Raw genomic sequence first — 16,307 nt, forward strand, 5'->3', positions numbered from 1 at the left:
GTCTGGAGGGAAACGGGAGCAGGCGCTCTGGGGAGCAGGAAGCGTTTCAGGAGCCCCTAGCGGGTCTGCTCTGGGCGTTTACCTCCCTTGGTAACTCACAACGTACCGACATAAGGGAAGAGCTGGCAGAGAGCGTTGTCCGAAGGTAGCACATCAAATCCAGGCAGTCTGGAGCTGTGCAACGATGAGCTCTCGGTTGGTCCCATTTTGAGACACGTGCCTCGTGTTAATGGGGACACGTTACAAGCAACTGTCAGTTCTGCTGTGTAGAGCTGCTTCAGCCTTGTAAGCTTGAGATCCTGTCTGGAGAAATTTCCTCCGTGCGGTGTAATTGATTTTGCTTTTTAAATTGAGCTTGCACTTAAGATATTTCTTTTTTGTTATGCTCATGACAGGTACGCTGCTGCATTGTTCCTGTCTTGTTTTGTCGTAGGAGGATTTCCTCTCAAATTGCTCATAAGCTAATAATGAGGAGTCACAGAAGAAAAACCCTGATCCACAGTTCTGATAATTTGTAAAAATAATAATTTATTAATTTTTGAGGAACAGATAAAGCCTTTTTTATTCCATACAGCTGTGTAGGTAATAGATAGCTGTTAACTTTCTTGCATTAACTTTAATTTATTCATTTTTAACCTACTCTAACTTTTATTTTTTAGCAAGTTCCAGTACACCACATTTTGTTCAAGAGAATCAAACATGAACTCCCAGAGAACCTCTTCTTAAGAACAAAAAAGTGCTTTACAAAAAAGCCCTGTACACTTTTAAACCTTGATCTTTCTATCATCTAGAGGAAAATTAATTCCATAATTGCAAAGTATATCTCTCAGTATGTCTTTGCATCCATGGCACTTATAAAGAAAGAGACTTTCTAATGAGAGAGTTTCTATTGAGTAACCTGTTACTACTGCTCTCATGCACTAGAACTCTGAAAAGAGACACATGAGAATCATGAGAGATGCCGAGTCATGGAAAATCAAAACAAGAAGCTCACGTCGCACACAGACGTGCCCAGGCACGAACTCTAGGCCACGGTAAAGAAGTTGAGAAGGGAGTTTAGCAGCTGAGAGGCTGCCTGTGTGCTGCACATCTGTGACAGGAAACTGCCATCTGGCTCCTTTAGTCATCCGCTTAAAACTAAAATGACACAGAAAAATACATTCTCAGACCTTTGTCTTAGGTCTGCCACAGGCAACTGTGTATCTGCTGCCAATTAATAACATCTATGATAAGGTATTGCATGATGTGAAAGTTTAATAGGTCTAACTGCATTTGCAGGTCTATTACAGACTAGTTGGTTAAGAGTTTAATGGTGGTCAGGACCCTAATACTTGAGTCTTGCTGAAATACTATGGTATGTGCATGTAGAAGGTCATTTGATCATTACAACAATTATTTCTAGCCTTTGAAATTTGGTCATTTATAAGTGATAGAGCAGAAATCTGTAGGTTGGCATGAGACCCGGGAGGCCTCAGCCCAGATACTTGTCAGTATCAACTATGAGCTATGTAGTCATTACAGCACATCTAGCTGAGGTGTTAGTGACTTGTAATACCATCATTTTGCTGCTGGAATGGACCTGGGGCCTTATTCGACACTCAGGGTTTGTGACTTGTTCTTACTCCGGGTTAAGGATGCCTCTGAATATAAATTCCGTTACTACAAGTCATCAAGGGAGAATTAATTTGAATCAAGTTTGATGCCTTTGCTTAATTTTGCTGATGTTTTCCACGCCCTGTGTTCTTGGCAGCTGAACAGCTCACTGCTGGAAGGAAGCCGGCTGAAATGATGGAACAGCTTTCTTCTGGAAAAGACACAGTTGAAGATGAGTGAGATGGATCTCCAAGGGGCTGGAAGGCCAGCCTGTTTGCTAGGTGAAATTCAGCACCCAGAGTGTTATGGAGCCCAGCATGTGCACAGGAAGCAGAAAAAACAGCCAAGAGGGAGAGAGGTGGCACTCCTGTGCTAAAGTGGGGTGCTAGAGCCCACTTTGTCATGGCATGCAATATGGGATGTGAATTCCATATATAGACTAAGGTGGAAGAAGTGAGGTGTAGCGCCATACGGGCGGCTATGGGAGCTGCAGTGGGTGTGAAGGGACACTGGGTACTGGTTTAGTCTAAGGAAGTGACGTGTAACTGGACTGGAGGAACCCCTTCCATGGGAGGTGTTGGCTGTGATTTGGATACAGTAATTTCACTTCTGTAAGATGGAACGCAGAATATTCAGAATTAACATATTCATCTTAAGCTGTTACACAATGCAAAGAGCATATATAACATGGAAATACGCTATGTTTGTTAATCAATGCTCATCTCTTCCGTAAGATCATACACAGTATTGTAATGCATTTTATAAGCTCATTTTTTGTTCAGCGAAATAAACAAACACCTGTCCTCTGATAGTGGAACACAAACCTTAAGTACTAAACATTTTGTGAGTTAATCAGAACACTGCATTTCCTCTCCTGGCTGTAGCAGCTGAAAGAAGCTTGCTGATTATCAGATAAGATTAATTATTGCAACCATACACCCATATATCATAATATGCTCCAAGATAATTTTGCATCTATCTATCTCTATACATACAGGTGATCCACTACAACTAGCAGGAATGAGTTAACAAATTGACTACTAAATTTAAGTACAAATGCCTGTTCTTGAATGTTTTTGTTATATAATTTCGTTACAGGACCAAAAAACCCTGTCTGATTATTTACAATTTTGTTTAAATGATACATGGACTAATATATACATCTAACATGAATATTATTATTAACATTAATTTCCTTGCAGTTGTTTTCAGACTTGAAAATACAGTATTTCATGTAAAGGTGAAGGTGCCAATTCTTTGTAATAGAAAGACAATACCTTTGGCAGAGAAAATGGATGAAAACAAATCGTATCAATATATCCAACAGTACTTTCCATCACAGAATAGGAAATAGTTTTTAAGACATAAGTACCTTTAAACCTTTATGACTTCTGTAATGAAAAATTATGGCTGGTCAAAGACCTCCTAGTTCCTCTCTTCTCTCTCTTCGCAGCGGCCTTTTCCTATTCCTTTTTCGCTGTCTTTGGTGATATTTGAAAATTCAGTGTGAAAGCTATGAGAGAGGAAGAGACAGATCCACACACAGATTAATTATGAGGTTTTATTTCCTTTAAAAGGCAGACTGAGTCACCCGATTGCTGAGCCATCAGAGAATCTGTGTGCACCACGGCTCTCACCAGTAAAGCTAGTGGAGTGCCTGGTGCCTGTTGCCGATCATTTCCCATGCTCCTCCTGGCTTGGGTGTCATCCCCTCCCTGGGGCAAGCTAGAAGTTCCCACCCATTAGTGACCTTAGGCTGCCTTAGATCAGGCAGGTTCTGCAGCAGCAGTAGCCACAACCGTTTGACGTTCAAGAACAGCCAAGAAGAGGCCGCGTTAAGAGTGATTCTATGGACATTTGGCATCAGCAGCTGTGGCTAAAATACAAAGGCAGGGCTGAGAGTGGGACTTGGACACAGCGAGGTCCTTTTATCACCATGCTGTCAGTCATGTGCTCTTGCATTATCTGTAATACAGACCCTCAGCTCTTTCAGGAGGAACGGGGAGGGGGGTGGGGTGGGTACAAGTAGAGCACAGCTGGGTGGCTCAGGTAAATGACAGGTAAGATATTCGTGTTGGAAACCATTCCAGTGAGGATGGCATTAAAGGAGTCTCACAGTTTCTGAGTGGTCTGGTTGCTTAACTGCTCTATCAGTATCTATCAGCTTTGTCCCTTGGCTCTGTCTTACCTGTAAAAAGACTAAGTGACTTCCCTGGATCCAAGTCAAGGAAGATGCTGATGATGTTTAACCTGAGGCTACAAGTTCATAGAAGAACTTCAGATCTTTGGTATTTCCCATTGCCTAATTCAGGTGGAGCCCTGCTCAGGGTTGAGATTTGCAGGAGGCAACCGTTTGCCTACTGGGTAGTGTAGATAGGCACTCCAGGTGGTTCAAGAAATCCCATCTGGCAGCTGAGCAACTGGTACAGCCATGCCTCCCTTCTTTTATGGGTCCACTCTCGAGGAACCTGCCAAAGGTCACATAAGGAAGCAGGCATCTGGCTAAATCACATGTCTATTTAATCAGCTTTGCACCTGAAAATCACTTCCAGCTGCTGCTTTTACAAAAAGCTGAATCCTTCACAAAGGTAGCATTACCCCTCCAGTGATTATTATATACTGCAATTAAATTGCTCTTTGCATACTGAAATTATTGGTCAGCTCTGTGTAAGGTTAAAATTTCATTACTCTTTTCTGAGTGGGATGTAGTTCGCCTAATGTCCCATGCCATAAACCTTCTCTACTAGGGCTTCAGGTAAATAACTTTTCAGTAAAAAGAAGTGAACAAAGAATCAGCGTGTTTAGTGCCAAACGGTTTTAAAATTACTAAAACAATTACTGGAATACTACATAGTGACACCAGAAGGCCACTGTGATGGCTATTTGAAGCTCTGTCTTCCTGCACACCATGTAGTATCTTTACCCTCAATCTAAAAGACAAGTGGATATCTTTCAGCTGGTTTCTATAGCATAGAGACAGTATGCAGAATCTCTCTTTGTCTTGTCAGGTTACCTTCAGTGAAAAGCTTTTAAGTACCTCTGCTTAACTTGTTTAGACTCACCCTAAAATGAATCAGGACCTCACAGTGCAAGGTGCTATTCAGAGGCGAGACCACACATCTGCCATGCAGCTGCAGTCTCTGTTGATCCCAGTAAAATTTTTTGTTTCTTCTGTGGAATATCAAGAAAATACTGATACACAACCATTTCTGCCTAAAATTCACAGAAAAAGATTTGTTGTTCTATAAAACTGTCAGTAGTTTAACTCAAATTAGGATGCAGGCTGTGCTTTATTCAAAACTGCTCTCTAGTGATCGTTCACTACACCTTCATTGTATAGAATGGTTCAGCAAGACTAGTTTCCTCCATGGACCTGCCACCTGAAAGTCTGGCTTTTTGGACTGGCAGTGAAATAGAACGCCAAGCATCTTATTACAGATTAATGATTTTCCTCCTGATTTCAATCCAAAACCAGGACATCCAGCCTCCCTCCATCATTTAAAAATTTCTCTGGAGACCAAACATGGAAAATACAAATTTGAGAAGCAGGGTCTTACCTGGAAAGTATGATCATAAATGTTATAAGACAAATCTCAATATGACGCTAGTGATATGCTATCCAGGGAATTCTGTAAGAACATTTACAGTCAGTGATGCAATCTATCCACAAAATACCCTCCTCCAGTGGAGGAGCAATATCTGCAGGTGGACAGGCATGAAATAAAAAAGGAAGTCACACATCTTAATTCTGTGGCACGGTAATTGTGGCAAAGACTGACATACAAACTCTAGACTCATTTCATTACTCTGCCCTGTACACTTTGATCTTATATGATTGTCCCTAGATTATAAAGCCAGAGGGACCATTAGGTCATCTGGTCTGACCTCTTGTGTGTTGCAGACCATTACATTGCATTTATTGCACTTGTATTGATCCTAAGGACTTCTGCTGGGCTAAAGCTTCTTTTGTGGAGAAGCAGGTGCTGTTGGTCTGAAGACAACAGAAGATGGTGAATCCATCATTTCCACCACTATTTGTTTAAATATCATCCCATTGACCCTATTATTTTTTTCTCTTATTTCTAGTTGGATTTTATCTGGCTTCAGTTTCAAGCCATTGTTTTTTGTTGTTTTTCTACCCTATAATGCAAGGCCTGTCAAGTATTCCTTTTTCCCATGGCAGTATTGGAACCATGAGCAAGTCACCTGTCCTGGGTTCACCAGTAGCCGTTTTTCTCCTTCTTAGTAGCTGGTGCAGCGCTGTGTTTTGACTTCCAGGCTGGGAACAGAGCTGATAACACCAGTTGGTTTTAATTGTCACTAAGTAATGTTTATTCTGGCCAAGGACTCCGTGAGTCTCATGCTCTGCCAGGGAAGAGGGGAGGCCGGAAGGAAGCAGAGACAGGACACCTGACCCAAGCTAGCCAAAGAGGTATTCCATACCACAGCACGTCATGCCCAGGGAGGTAACTGGGAGTTACCCAGGAGGGCACGGGCTCTCTTTGGGGGGGTTGAACTCGTTTGGCGGTGGTATTGTATTCTCTTCTCTTGTTATTTTCTCTTATCAGTATTATCATTGGTGGCAGCAGCAGTGATTTGTGTTATACCTTAGTTACTGGGCTGTTCTTATCTCAACCCGTGGGAGTCACATTCTCTCGATTCTCCTCCCCATCCCTCCAGGAGTGGGGAGGGGGTGGGGGGGAGGAAAGAAAGACGGAGAAAAGGTGGGGGGAGTGAGTGAATGAGCTGTGTGGTTCGGTTTAAACCTCGACATCACCTCTTGCTCATTTTAACAGACTCAGAATGAGAGCTTTCATTTCTCACTAAAACCAATTTTTAGTTTTATGGAGCAGATCATCTTGAGTGCAGTCATGTGGCGTGCACAGGGTGACCAGGCTATCAGGCCCAGTCAGCATGGATTTATGAAAGGCAGGTCCTGCTTGATTAACCTGGTCTCATTCTACAAGATGATCTACTTAGTACACTAGGGAAAGACACTGCAGGTTGTCTACCTGGATTTTAGTGAAGCCTTTGACACTCTTTCCCACAGCATTCTCCCAGAGAAACTGGCTGCTCATGGCTTGGACAGGTGTACTGTTCTCTGGGTAAAAGCTGGATGGATGGCTGAGCTCGAAGAGTGGTTGTGAATGGAGTTAAATCCACTTAACAGCTGGTCACAGGGCTCAGTATTAGGGCCAGTTCTGTTTAACATCTTTATCAGTTATCTGGATGAGGGGATTGAATGCACCTTCAGTAAGTTTGCAGATAACACTGAGCTGGGTGGGAGTGTTGATCTGTCTGAGGGTGGAAGGCTCTGCAGAGGGATCTGGGCAGGCTGCCTTGGTGGGCTGAGGCCATTTGTGTGAGGTTCTACAAGGCTCAGTGCTGGGTCCTGCACTTGGGCCACAACAACCCCGTGCAGTGCTACAGGCTTGGGGAGGAGTGGCTGGAAAGCTGCTCGGTGGAAAAGGACCTGGGGGTGCTCATTGATGGCTGCTGAACATGAGCCAGCTTGTGCCCAGGCAGCCGAGAAGGCCAATGGCATCCTGGCCTGTATCAGCAATAGCGTGGCCAGCAGGGCCAGGGCAGTGACCATCTCCCTGTACTCGGCACTGGTGAGGCCGCGACTCGAATCCTGTGTTCAGTTCTGGGCCCCTCGCTACAAGAAAGACACTGAGGTGCTGGAGCAGGTCCAGAGAAGGGCAATGGAGCTGGTGAAGGGTCTGGAGCACAAGTGTGATGGGGAGCAGCTGAGGGGACTGGGGGTGTTTAGTGTGGAGAAGAGAAGGCTCAGAGGGGACCTTATCACTCTCTACAACTGTCTGAAAGGAGGTTGTAGTGAGGTGGGTGTCAGCCTCTTCTACCAAGTAGCAAGTGATAGGATGAGAGGAAATGGCCTCAGTGTTGCTCCAGGGGAGGTTTAGACTGGATATTGGGAAAAACTTCTTCACTGAATGTGTTGTCAAGCACTGGAACAGGCTGCCCAGGGAAGTGGTTGAGTCAACATCCCTGGAGGTGTTTTAAAAGACGTGTAGATGTGGCACTGAGTGACATGATTACGTGGTGGATGTGAAGCAGCGTTTTGTTAATAGTTGGTCTTGGTTATCTTAAAGGTCTTTTCTAGTCTAAGAGGTTCTATGGTCACATGTTTCTACGATTCTGATGGTCTCAATGACTTGTGTTTTTTTATCAGTTTCTCCAATTTTCTTGCATGTGTTTTTTTTGTCTTGCATGTGTAAAATATGGATACCCAAGCTTTATAATTTGCTACTGTACCACTCTCACTAATGCTTTATGCAGGTGCCACTGATCTGCATTCCCTTATAAAATTGCATGCAGAAAGATTCTTCTTCAAATTGTATTCTATTTTTGGGTTCTTAATTTTTCACAAAGCATATTGTCAGAAAAAGGGTATGTGTCAATCAAAGCATATGTTTTGATTTTTTTAATTGACCATCCTTCTGTGAAGCTTTTGATTTTGATAAATTCAGCATTTCAATCAGGATGGGAAAATGTGCAGGAATTTCCAAACTACTCTACTCCTTGCTTCTGATACAGAGATTACACCAGTCCTCGCAGTACCTGTACTGTAATGACAGCACAGTAATAAATAGTGGTCTGCTATGGTCTCTAGATTTTTGAAGTCACTGTTGTGTAGCCTCATAGCTATTCAAAGCGACCTTCATTTTCTTTTCCTAAATTAATAACTTGAGTTTATGTTTTTCATCTGCAAAGGGCTCATCTCATCAAATGGTCCCTATCTCCTACATGGCAATGTTTCTCATCTCAAGTCATGCCCATTTTTAATTTTTGTCTTTCACATTTGAAATCGTTGTTTCAAGTTTGCACCCAGTGAGAAGATACTAGGCATAGCTGTCTGTTTGCAGTATGTCTTCAAAGCTTACTGCTTTGGCAAGTTACCATGCATCAGCAAAACTGTCACTGGAGTCACTGCTCATCAACCTAGTGTTTAAAGGAGAGCAGTTCCCACTGGTCCCTCACGTTATGTATGTGTTATGATTAGACAGAAGTGGCCTTTCTTCCAACTTGACCCTCTGAGTGAAATCTGAAGCCCAGTGCTAGTCACATTCAGCATCTGCAGAGGTAGGTGCAATACCAAAACCTAAATCCCATGTGCTTAGTGAGAAGTCTTTTTCACCCACACAACAGGAGATAATAAGGACAAGGCTTAGCCCTAAGCCTAGGTTTCTGAAAGTGCCTATCCTGTGTGACAGAGCCTGGTGCAGCAGTCTTCAGAGCAGCTGGACTTTGGGCTGAAATACCCAAATACTTCTGAAATACTCAGAGGCGTACATTGCACAGACACGTGGGACGTTATCTGGAGGTTGGTTTTGGTTTCAGAAGTGTGTTGCCTGGATGTTGAACCCAAGCCGGTGCCATCTGACCCTACACCCAGGCTAATAAACCCTTTTGGAGAGCAGAAGAGCTTGTCACTATGGTCATGTTTTCAGCCTCTTCCCTTCCATCATGGGTGCAGTAGCAGTCAGAGTTACGTATATTGCTTATGTCACCCTTTCTTCCTTGCCCTAACTCTTCCTTATTGACCCAAGGCCAAAAGATAGTTTGCTTGGAGCTGCCCTAAATCTGTCATCTTATATGCAGTGGTATCTCTGTTGCTTTTCAGTATTTTATTTCTTGGAGTTCTGAGCAGGGACAGCTCCATGGTTCATCAGGGGACTAATTGCAACCTGGCAAAGCAGCAGTGTTTACTAGCTGGACCGCTTCCACCCAAAAGCATCGCTTCCAGGCTGTAGCATGAAGAAATAGATGTTCACTCATGCAGGGCTGTCCCTGGGGTAATAAACTAGCACTAAGCTGGTTCTGCACAGAGCCATATGATGTGTCTCCACCCGCAGTGAGGTTAGTCTGTAATCCAGATAAATTGCCAGTAAGTAACAGAGCAGAGCTGACTATATATCTGAAGTCCCTACAACCACATTTTAAAAATAATGACACTAAAAGAAAGCAATGCTTCAGCATTGATAGATGGTAGGGCTTTATCTGACCTGCAGAGGAATGAAGACATTTAGCATTTCCCAGGAGCAGACCCCTGAATCTCTTGGTATTTGTAAGGATTTAGTATTATACTTAAAATGCACTTCAAGGAATGTAGAAGCCAGCTGATACTTATGGTTAGCACAAGAAGGCTGTGATTTAATGAAATTTCCTCCATGATATGAAAGGAGGCTCTTGGAAGTGGAATAAACTGAAATACCTACGTGTAACGATCCTGTCAGGGCTAGGGAACAGGGTAACGTTGTTATCCTTTTAAGTTTTACAGGATATATTGTATTACAAAACACATCTTAAAGATTTCTCTAAATACGTTTCCATTTCTCTAATGTTTGCAAGCCAAGAGTAATATTTTCCTCTTCCTCTGATGTATGAATGTGGATGATTTGGCACGGGTCAACCAATGCCATAAGAATAATACTAAAACCCTAGCTTAATAGGGTTTAAAATGCCAGTACAAAATGGAGCTGCGAGTCTCTTTTAAATAAAAACTGAGTGCCATTTAAAACTGAGTGCCATTTGTTTGATGCTCAAGACATGCCCTGCAAGCCTTGCAAATCACCTGGGGAACTGCTAGGAATTTGGTGCATTTTAAGACCCAACTTACTACAACAGCTCATCAGTCACAGTCGAAGGAATTGGATATGAATCTAGTTTACAAGCCCAGAACTGCTGCCTACCCTCTAGACAGTTGCTTTTTGTGTTTCCCCTTTTGCATTTCTTGCTTCAGTAGACTGTAGGGAAAGTCAGGGGGAAATATTCTCTCTCATCAACCACTCCATTTCCAAGTGAACCCTTTCTGTTGTTTTTAACTTAACAACTGAGTGTTTAAGCCTAATATAATTCATACGAAACAAACAGGGAATAAGACTTTCTGGTAGAGTGTATTTTGGGCAGTGCTTTAGAAAGATTCTCAAACTCATATATATTCTTTTAGAAAAATACAAACAATACTTCTCTTGGAAGCAGGAATAATATTACCTTGTCTGAAATATAACTCAAACATATGCCCCTTGGGGGAGATGATGGTAAGAAACTGAAGGAAAGACAGAGAAGGAAGTCACTTAGGTTGGTCTAAGTGACTCTGGTCAGGGCTATTGACTGCAATTAACTTGTGTAAACAGACTTGATATCCCCATTATTAAAGACTCCCATGTACAGACATTCTGTCTGTTACAGGAAGGATACTAGATGCGGGGAGGTTACCTTGAGCAAAACTGTATAACATCAGTGTTCCCCAGTAATTATAGTTGGTGCTGGTGAGTACAGGGGAATGCAGGAATGGCCCTGTTAGATTAAGTCAGAAGTCTGCCTTAAGAAGCCCTGTATCCCACAACAACCAATAGCAAACACTTAATGAAAGTGCAGAATATCAGAATGCACAGAAAATGATCCTTTCTTTGATCCTTCTTCCCAGGTCCAGCACTTTAGGCAACTCCCTGAGAAAGTGCTTGCATCTAGACTGTCATGTTGAGCAGCCTCCTCTGAACTTAACTTGCGCTTTTGGCCACCTCAGTGTTCTGGAGTGACAAGTTCCACAATGTAATTAGACAGCGTGGAAAATACTATGCTTTGGAATATGTTGCCTGACAAAGATTTTTCTTTACATTAAGCTGTATGCTAAAACAGTAAAAATCAACAAATGAAAGGTCTGCTGTGGTATTGCACTACAGGATTGATCTCCAAATGTGTTAATGCTACTAGCTGATTTGCAGCTGTAAATCCACATACTTATGTGGCAGTGCTGTTCTTATTCCTCAAAGCTCTCTAGAGTGTATGAACAAGCTGCTGGGTTTGAGCTGTGGTGTGTGCAATCAGAGGCTTCTGGTTCCTCTGGGAATTCAGTTATAGCATGAAATTAATCTCTTTCAGCTACTCTGGTTGAGCAGGTGAAAAGGGAAAATAATTATCAAAGCTCTGTGGCCTTTAGTAATTGTGTGAAACCTCTGAATATGCCTGCACTGCAGCTTGCTAACATAGTTTTCAATTGTCTGAAATAACACAGCACTTAAAATAGGTAACAGCACTGTTTTCATCTTGAATGGCTGGAAAGCTGCAGAAACCAGGTAGTCAATCACACGCCTTTAAAAAGCCACACATTGTAGGTGCAAGCATTGAATTAATTGCTTATTCAACATATCCAATGTCCTCCTGACATGTCCTGGGTAGCTGGGAGTGCAAGTAATTAGGCTCAGTGCAGTGGCTGTCTTTTTAGATGGAATAACAAGAACTGATTTGACTGGTACTGCCTACATTATCAAGAAAGAACACAGTATCTAACTTAGAGAATTGGCACCAAACCTTAAATACTGCTGCTTGTTGGGTTGGGTTTTTTTTTGGGTGAATACCAAGGATGGCTAAATATAAACTCAGGGCTTACTTTCATTGCTTGGTGAATATTGTTAATAACCTAGTGTCTGCTTAACTCTTCTCACTCACTAAGGAACTGGAATAATTTCCAGAAGAGTCAGTGACTGCTTTTGCTCTTTTTGGTTTTTTCCTCCTTTTTGAGTGTTCAGTACAAATGAGGAACTTAAAGATGTTCAGGAGGGTTGTTTAGGGACCACCTGCTCTCACTCAGTGAACATGTAAGAAAGTAGTAATGAAAAAATGTTAGCAGATATCTTCTGGCCTTGTTTACAATGGGCATTATTCCAGGTTAGGCTTGATGGTCTTTCATTGCTGCATCAACAAAAAATAATAGTTACTGGAGCTAGTAAAGCACCTGGATGTCTAAGGCTTGTGAAACTCACCTGAATGGACTTTGTAGTCTACAGTTAGAGGCTTACACTCCTGACTGGGATATTGGTTTGTATTGGAATAGCAATCAGGCAAAACTGCTTCTGAGACCTGGCCTCCTTGGCTTTCAGGAAAATACGATTAACAGCCACTAGGACAGCTTCTTGTTATCTAAAATCCAGGGGGTGTTTCCTGTTTCGCATTTCTAACCAGGTTAGGGCCATGGAAGGATGCCTGAAGCACTGATTGCAGGCTCAGAGGAGAAGCAGGATTTCAGATCATCCTGGGGTCAGCTCTATTAGACTTGTCGCAGGCTCAGGACATCGTGTGCTGAATACCTAATTCTGCCCTTTGTGCAGGAGGACCTTGGCTTTAGAAATTCCACACTCAGCTTGGCAATGCCCAAATTCAACCTGAAATTGAGATCCAGCAGTAGTTCAGGCATAGGTACTGAGCATTCCCAGGTATGTTGCATGTGGGCACTCCTATGTGCTTTGGAGGAGTCACATGGAAAGGTATGTCGCAAGTTTAGGTTCCTAGGGCACTGAAGTGGAATGATTTAGAAGAGGAAGGTCCATCCCACTTGCACCTCCAGTGGGACATCTTGATCGCACTGCGTCCAGGAGCAGTAGGTATTCTCAGACATTCAACTCATGGAAAAACATGGGGATTTGTACAAATCTCAGAACAAATGGGTCTGCTGCCACTGGCTAGTGACTGGTGACACTGATTCAAGGTCAGAATCTTGTTGTCATCACTAGGGATTAGTATGAAGTATTTAAAGGCATGAGATGTCCTTGGTTTGCTCAAGACTTGAAAACTCCTTTAAGCGAGGATGGGGAAACAACCTCTTTTTCTTGTAAAGAGGCATGTATTACCAGTCTTGCAAAGCTGTAGATGGATTGGTTAAAGTTTCTGCGTTGCCCTAGAAGTTGGAAAGCATGCTAAGGACAAATTTTTCAGCAAGTACATGTGCACGTACAGTGAACTTAGCCACATCAATGATAGATGTGCCTAATTGAAACTCTCAGAGTTTTGCTTTGCCAGTGTTGTCTGTATGGATGTACTGTGATACCGAATAAGATTTGATTCATGAGGATGCTGATATTTAAAATGACCAGCTGTCAGTCTGTATTGATTCTGGAAATTAGCTGTTGCTGGAACGAACTTGACGGAACAAAAGGTCTAAGTATAGACCTGTCACTACTCGTTTGTCCTTCTTGGCCATTTTTATAGGTGTGACACTGGCATCTGAAGTGAAAAGGCATGTTAATAGTTCAGAGGTGAGAACAACAGTTGATGTACAAGATGCGGTAAAAAAAAAATTGCAATGGGCAGCTTTCTGTTTGCCAAGTAATTTCAATGAAAGTACAGTGCTATACCATCTGTTCAGTGAACAAGGTAACTCTAACTGAAGTGAGAAATACCCTATTAAATCAGAGGGAAGGACAGAAGGACGTGCTTCAGCTACCGTATTAAAGACCTTGTAGAACTCCTGAGACAGCTTGCGACTATTTGATTCCTACAGAAAGATTCGCAACTTGAACTATATATGTCACCTAGGAAGAGGACAAATTCAGCATGCTGTGGATAAGGACTGTGGCAATTTAAGTACGCACTTGTTTCTGTCTGGTATATCTTACTCATGAACTCTGGTTTATACTGTCACCCTATTTGGGTTCAGATATGATGTTGGGGTTTTTTGTTTCTTATGCAGCACAGGGTCTTCTTGTTCTCGTGCTGATTTTCCTAGGCACTTCCCATTTCAAGAATTCCTTGCCCTGTTGGGGATTCCAACGTACTCTACTTGTAGCATGTTGACATCTTTTCAGATGTGGAAATATTTACCTTTGGGTAAGTGGAAGGAAGAAATTATTTACTGCGAGAGTTGGTGAGGCACTGGCACAGGTTGCCCAAGCAAGTTGTGGCTGCCCCATCCCCAGCAGCGTTCAAGGCAAGGTTGGACAGGGCTTTGAGCAACCTGGTCTTATGGAAGGTATCCTTGCCCATGGTACAGGATTGGAACTAGATTATCTTCAGTTCCTTTCCAACCCTAACCATTCTATGTTTCTATGATTCTATGAAGTGGATGAGATACCGTGTCATTTCAGAACAGACACTCTTGGCATTTGTCCTGTGAGACTCTGAATGAAACAGTGTATTTGATACATTGCACAGGTCAAGTGACTGAGAACTTCTCATGCCATTCATGCCTATTTCAGCTATGTGTGATTGAGAACAGTAATATTGACACACCCTTCTCTTTTCTTATGGAAGTACAATATGTGTTTCTGCAGAGTATTTAAAGAAGTGTTCTCAGAAAAGAGTGTGTTGTGTTACTGTGTTTTTCAGGAAACTACCTTTTATGAGCAACTGGACTTCTCTGTTCAATATGTTGCTCAATATAACTAGTCTTGGGTCCGGATTCAGACATCTGATTTTGATCAACTGAATGTCAGTAGCATAATTAAGTCAAACGATATGAGTAACTTGATTCAGCCTGGACTTCAGTCCCTAAATATGCTTGTTATTTCTTGTCAACTTAACAAGGAAGTGATAGGAAAAGAAAAAGGGGATGGAAAGGGAGTTAGATTATTTATTAAATGTTTGGTGTTACTGTGCTCGAGGTGCAGTAATTGTTCATTCCAATCTCCCTGCCCATTGCCTTTCTGGAGGTCACTGCCAGCTGAGCTGTTTGCCTGACTGCTCTTTAAATCTTTGGAATTGTTTGGGCTAACAAAACACATACACTATCAAATCCAGGTTATAGTAATTTCATACTTTTTGTAGCAGACGTGCTGGTTTACAAGTTCCTGTTCCTGAGTGCAAAAGGTTTACCTCTGACCCAGAGCAGCTGCCTGGCTCAGCTCCCAGAGCAGCTCCACAAGCACTTGGCACTATGCAGAAGGACCAGGTATCTGAAGATGGGAAGAAAAGAGAAGCAGGAGCTTCCTGGGACAGGAAGACCACAGGCAGCCCAAGGACAGGGCTAGCATCCCATGAGTGTTTCCACCTGCCTTCCCTGTCCTTCCCATCTCCATTCTTCAGTTCACGAGCACCCTTTTAATGTGCTGATGCAACTTTTTATGTGATTGCTATGTATGCGAGACCATAATATATACCAGACTCTAAAAAATGCCTATTTGTGGTATATTTTTCATTTGGATCCATTTTTAATCTGGATCATTCTACTGGTATGGTTTAGAGCATGACATACTAAAACAGTTGCCTCAGTGTAACATTGGAGAAGAGAAGAAAATAGTATTTGGAGTCCAGAAAGGAGGGACAGGGAGAGAAAAAGTCTTCTGAATTGACTTTGCAGCAAAACAAAACCCAACTATGTTGTTCAAACTATCTCCTATAGAAAATGTATTTAGGTTTTGTTTCAGCAAAACCAAATTTGTTCTTTCTGGCTTAGAGAGCTTTCTCCCTCACTTCAGCTGTCACAGCTCAGTAAGCTGCAGACTCATGGAGGTGAGGAACCAGTAGGGTCTGGAAGACGTAACTGACCTAACCACTTCAGAGACACAGCCATGATATACAGGTCCAAATTTTCCCAGTAGCGGACTATATCTATAATGTGTCTTCACTAGTCTGATGTAGCTGATTTTGGTATATAGAAAACTTACAAACCTGAAGGAGGAGATCTGGCCTTTTCATGCAGCTTTTTGTACTGCTCAGACAAGCACAGAGTTGCCCGAAAGGATTTTCAGATATTGCTGTGTTAGAGAGGAGTCCAGAGACAGTAAAAGGTGGTAAGGCTGTGCTGTAACACAGCACCTTTTCCTTTCTGATAGGCCAAAGAAAAGGCTGATTGTGTAGGAAAAGTGGCAGGGTATTGCTACTATAAACCTTTTAAAGACAATTTCTACCAAGAAAAAAAATGCTTCACCACATCTTATCTGTTGTAAAATGCAGACTTGGCAGAATTCATTTTTCAT

General features: G+C 42.4%; 1 long non-coding RNA gene across 1 annotated transcript; it reads right to left on the reverse strand.

Annotated features, from left to right (window-relative positions):
- Positions 1-495: 495 nt before the first annotated feature.
- Positions 496-3,434, reverse strand: LOC136007110 (uncharacterized). The gene is made up of 3 exons (XR_010609476.1): positions 3,231-3,434; positions 2,966-3,106; positions 496-1,804 (listed from the first exon to the last, which is right to left on the reverse strand). It is a non-coding gene; the product is annotated as an uncharacterized LOC136007110 (long non-coding RNA).
- Positions 3,435-16,307: the final 12,873 nt, after the last annotated feature.

The sequence above is a fragment of the Lathamus discolor genome, chromosome 1, assembly GCF_037157495.1.
Source record: "Lathamus discolor isolate bLatDis1 chromosome 1, bLatDis1.hap1, whole genome shotgun sequence".
NCBI lineage: Eukaryota > Metazoa > Chordata > Aves > Psittaciformes > Psittacidae > Lathamus > Lathamus discolor.